Here is a 6,000-nt window from a genome sequence, read left to right as displayed (position 1 = left end):
GAATTTACTAGATCTGATTCAAATCTGGAAATCTCTGTCAAAAATACTCTTTTTTAATCACATTGATCACATTTGAAGGTTTCAAATAATTTATAATATTGGAACCAGTCCTTGGCTAATTTTGATAGACTTCTTACAAACCACAGAATCCAATATGGTCACAGTGTTGTTCATCCAACACCTGGCACCACACATTCATCAAGTAATGATAGACTGAAGTCAGTTTAGCCCTCCAAATGAACCAAGTTTTGAGGAGTAATTATTCCTATCTCACTGCCACACTTTCACAGCACCCACTGACACATTCTGTTAGGTATAATTGGTTTAATTGACACTAAAAAGGGGAAATCCCTGTGTATTAATGAAGCTTTAAAATGAAAAAAGTCTAAATGTGTATTGCTAACACAGGGTTTTACCACTGTAGTTTTTTTTAGCTCCTAAATGGGTTAATGATTGCCTCTAGATTGTTTTCTGTTACTCTAAGTAGCATTTCTGTTACTCTAAGTAGCATTTGATCATGTGATGAGGCTATTGAGTTTCAAATTCACCATCTGGAAAGGGTGATGGCTGTTAGTCTTTCTCTGAAAGCAATATCTGGAAGCAATATCTCTCAAAAAGATAAATATGAGGGCAAATTGGCCAACATATAGAGAGCTCCTAATTGAAATGGAAAATCAATTAAACAGAAAACAAACCAAAACAAACAGTCAAAAACTAAAACATGATGTTTTCTGTTTAACTGAAAATCTCAATAATAATAATAATAATAATAATAATAGAAAATCAATTAAAATTAAGGAAATTTGAGGAAATAAGAGAAAAGATAACAGATCAGTTACAATATTTTCAACTAAATGAGATTTTTAAAGAAGATAAAAAGATAGATTTTAGTTACTCAATATCCAGATTTAAAAGATTATTGAATTAAAATTATTGAAGAAAATGTACAGCTTGCTGCTAGAATGGGAAACAAAGGATGAAGAGGTTCAATGTGTGATGATTAAGTGGGCAAAAGATCTGGGACATAATATTCAAATGAGTGATTGGGGGAAATTTGGAAGGTGAATCTGAAATTCACTGCATGTACAACACTGAAAGAGAACTATATGAAATTGATGTACTGTTGGTACATAACACCGGTAAAACTTGCTAAATGTATAGAACAAGTTCTAATAAATGTTGGAAATTCAAAGAAATTCAAAGAAAAAGAGGGTACCTTTTACCACATGTGGTGGGAACGTTAAATGGTTAAAAGTTACTGGGAAATGATATATAACAAATTGAAGAAAATGTTTAAATTGACTTTTATTTAAAAAACAGAATTAGGAATAACAGGAAGCCAAATCTTGAAGGAAAATAATAAATTGTTTATGTACGCAACAACAACAGCCCAGATTCTATTAGCCCAAAATGGAAGGAAGACATGATACCAACAATAGAAGAATGGAACTGAAATTGATGGACTATGTTGAAATGGCTAAACTCACAGAAAAGCTTAGAGACCTTGATAATGAAAAATTTCAAAAAAAAAATGGGAAACCTTTATTGTGTATGAACAAAAATATTGCAAACAAGTAGAAACATTGGGAGGCTTTGATTAAATATTTGCAAGCAGTTAAAAATGAGATAAAGTTAAAGAAAGGAAATTCGAATTGAGATATTAAGGTTTGATGGTAATCAGTTAAATGTTGATAAAATAATGAGAATAAGAATAAGAGGTTTAATTATAATTATGCAGAAAATGTATACATTCAATGAACCAGAAAAGGGAATGGAGGAAAGTCAGGAGGTTAAAGAGAACCTCCCTAAAAGAAAGAGATGATGTTTATATATTGAAAAAAGTGTTGCTGTTTTATGTTTATGTTTTTATATTTTTGTTGCTGTTTTTGTTGTTTCTGTTTTGTGTTTTTGCTTTTGTTTTCTTTCTTACAAAGAATAATTGTTGAAGTTAAAATTGTTGAATCAATAAAAAAAAATTACAGAAAAACACACACACACACAAGGAGTGCGTTATTAAGCTTCCAATCACTTCAAACTGCACCATATTGATATCTACAATACATTCTTAATTAAAGTAGATTCTCCCATCTGCTGAGTTCTTCCACGGGAGTAGGGCAGATGTCGGCTTCTGGTGGAGTGACCTTGTTCATCTTATTTTGTCTTTTAGATGCGATCAATGGGCTGAGTGATATATCTTCAAAGTGTCGACGTGGAATAATTCCTTTCTGGGCTAAGTGAGCCTTTTCCCTTAAGATTTTGGTTGGAATTTTGTGACTACCAAATCTTAGTAGTACTTTTTTGGAGTATCCATCGTTAGTGAGCCTCTTGACTGCTTTTAAGTCAATACTTCCACCCTCAGGGCCTAGGAGCAGGTTTAGATGGTGTCTGGCCCAGAAGGATGACTCCCAATAAGGTAGGGGCCCTCTATACGGGAAAATGTGGAGAACAATCTCACATGGCTTCAATATCAGGTTGAATGAGTGAGGGGGACTTCCTCTGGTTTTTGGTTGGTTTGGAGGTATAAGTTTGTATTTGTTCTGTTTACCTCCAGGGCTTGTTAAGGATGGCAAAAAGGGAGTGAGTTGCCTCCTTTCAACTGGGTTATCCAGCTTCTTGGAGATGTTTTGTAATTGTTCAAAGATTTTTTGAACTGTTTGAGCAGTCAATAGGCAGCATTCCTCCAGCAGCTCCACCTTTCTACCAATTAGTGCTTGTGCCTCAATTATGGGAGTAGTAGCCTTGTCCTCATTAATCCCTAAGGATATCTCTTCGGCTGTCTTTCCATGAGAAGAGTTGGGGAAAGTTTTAGGAGGGAGTATGTGCTGATTTTGAGGTAGCAGGTAATTATCTAGATTACTCTGTTTGAAGCCAGAGGGCTCTGCGTCAGTTTCTATATCAAGACACCTGAGTCTTTTGGCTCTTTTCATTGCTAGATTCTTCTTAAATCAATTTATCCCTGCGGCCAATCAGATATTTCAAACAAAAGTGCAAGCCCAGATACTCTATGGAATCCCACTATGGGTCCAAGCATATAACAGTGATCTAAAAAAGATCCACTCCAGCTTTCTGAGACGTATTCTTGGACTCCCAGCTGTGATCAAATATGAAACAATGTGTGCAGAAATAGGCATACACACAATGGAATACTGGGCCTGGTCCACCTCAATAAAGTACTGGTTACGCTGCCATTTTCGCTGCTCTCCATCAAGCCTGCTCGCTGATTTGCTTCAAGACTCTTATAAATCAAGATGGTACCAGTACCTTGAAAAAAAGATTGAATCTTTAGGCATCGAGCTGGAGCCCCTATACAATTCTAATGAGCAATACATTTTCCATAATATCCTAACTAGATTAAAGGATGTTGAGAGACAAAATATTATGGCAGCAGTAAACAAAATTTGCTCCCCCGTATTCTATGATTTAAATATCTTAGATAGCAGAGCCAACTACGTCACTAAATTAACAATCCCAGCCCAACGTAGGGCTTTTATGCTGGCCCGGTTGAATGTTTTTCCCTCAGCTTTTGTCAGGGGAAGATATCAAAACATCCCTAGAAACAAGAGACTCTGCAGATGCTCTATGAATGTCCCGGACACTGTAGAGCATATTCTCTTTCATTGTCCATTGTACAGTACGCTCCGTCAACGCGTGCTGTCCCCTCTTCTGGGTGGCCTGGAACCCCAACAAGGTGAATGTGTGGGATTCTGCCTATCCGACGTTGACCAAAGGGTAACGGCGGGGGTAGCTGAGTTTTTGGTAGCAGCCCTCCAAGGAGCAGGTTAACAAGGAAAATCACTGACTCTATATGTGTATATATATATATGTTTGTAGCCAACCGCTGCCTTCTTACATATACTTCAAGTCACTTATATGTTACTTTTTCTTTTATGGTTTTATCTGTACAATGCCTAATAAAGGTTTGATTTCAATTTCAATTAAAGTAGAACCATCATTTTACAAAGGGAATATGCCTCCTTTTCCCAGAAGAGCAATTTAAGTGCAGCTCTTCTTGGAAAACTCAAGAGGTTGATCTTCATACTGATCCCTTGTGACCATTTCCAACTTCTTATATAATCCCTCTTCTTGCAAAACGTGTTAGCATGAGATGCTGTCATGTGAAGCGGCTGGACAAGTTGTGATCATCACAGCTGAGGAAATGAATCACTAAGCTGTTCTGCCTTGGTTCCATCTGATGGTCAAGAGGAATGGTAACATTATTATTATTCTCCTCACACCCAATCACTTATTTTCACTAGATGTCTGCCTATTTTAAAATTTCACATTCCTTACAGATCATTGCTGGAAAAGCAAATGACATAAAGAGAAAGTTCTCTCTCTCTCTCTCTCCCTCTCTCTCTCTCTCTCTCTCTCTCTGCGTGTGTGTGCACGCCCCAATTGTCTTTCCTCTGCAATGCAAAAACCAGAACATTAATTTCACTATTTGCCAAACATTTACAGTACAGACCTATACATGCGTACACAGAACTAAGTCCCATTAAGTTGAATGGCACTCTCAGGAAAGTTGGTGTATAGTTTCAATCTTTGGCAACACAGAAATGGGCATTAATTTCAATTACTAGTTTAGCATTACTGTGTTGAGTTGTAGCCCATGGAACATGAGTAAAACATATATATTTTCTGAAAGGCATTCTTGTGGCTCTCACATGACTCTCCCTAAAGATTTCTTAACCTTTTTTTGATTTCCCCTTGAAATTCATCAGACCTTTTGTTTGGGAAAAACACCCAAATTGGCCTCAAATATCACAGTGCATACCATTTTCATGAAAATTGTATTGGACACTGATAAATGAAATACAAATGCATTCAAGAAGCAGTAATTATCCAGGAATCCATTCCAGAAGGCAGATTTATATAATAATAATAATAATAATAATAATAATAATAATAATAATAATAATAATAATAAGCTGTTATTTGATACTTCTTACATTTGTTCTCCTTGCAATTACTTATCTATCACTTCATCACTTCTGAATTATCTTGCTTAGCTTCAAACGTCTGCAGCAACTGATGTTCTTCTACTTCCTTGGATTTTACTCTTTGGTGTGTGTCCCTCTTTACAAACTGTTATTCAACTGAGAGAGAGCGTGCCAGTAAGGAGGAAAGACCCTTGTAAACTATTGGTATTTCACAACTTTAACCTGTTGCAGGATTGCAGTTGAATACAGTGGTACCTCAGGTTACATACGCTTCAGGTTACAGACTCCGCTAACCCAGAAATAGTGTTTCAGGTTAAGAACAGAAATAGTGCTTCAGGTTAAGAACTTTGCTTCAGGATAAGCAAGCTCCGGTGGCAGGGCGGCAGCAGGAGGCCCCATTAGCTAAAGTGGTGCTTCAAGTTAAGAACAGTTTCAGGTTAACAACGGACCTACGGAACGAATTAAGTACTTAACCTTTGGTACCACTGTATAGCAGAGCATACGCGGACTTCCAGAAGCAATCAGTTGTGGGCAGGAAGAATGAAGCAGGAACAAGACGCTGCTACCAGTAACTTACAGGTGTTTTATTATTTACAGCAGACTCACAAGTTACTTTATAAAGGATACAGACATGGATCTTAACTCTCTCACTTAACATACTCCAGATGGCTCTCAGAACATACACTGACCAACCAACTATCCAGCCAAGGAAGGTCATGAGTCATCATGCCTATGTGGAGACCTCGACCAATAGCAGAGTTGTATCCAAGCTCCCATATCTCTAGGCAGAATAACCTCCTCTGCTCAGTCTTCTTGGCCTTCAGTCAACTTCTTAACTGCTTTTGTGAGAAGCTGCATCAAATGGCATGTAGGCATAAAAACCCCAACATAAACAGCCCTTCCTCTGTGGCAATGCTTAGTCATATTTTCTCCCTACATGAAGCATGGCCAGAATCATAATCTAGTTAAAACAAGAACTAAAGAATATACCAGCCACAGTTAGTTTTAAATGTGTACAGATAGAATGAAGGAACAAGTCTAAGCTGTTTTCATTACCAAA

The sequence above is a fragment of the Podarcis vaucheri genome (assembly GCF_965113315.1).
Source record: "Podarcis vaucheri genome assembly, chromosome: 13".
Lineage (NCBI taxonomy): Eukaryota > Metazoa > Chordata > Lepidosauria > Squamata > Lacertidae > Podarcis > Podarcis vaucheri.
The sequence above is the reverse complement of the archived record's forward strand: the minus strand, read 5'-3'. Positions refer to the sequence as shown.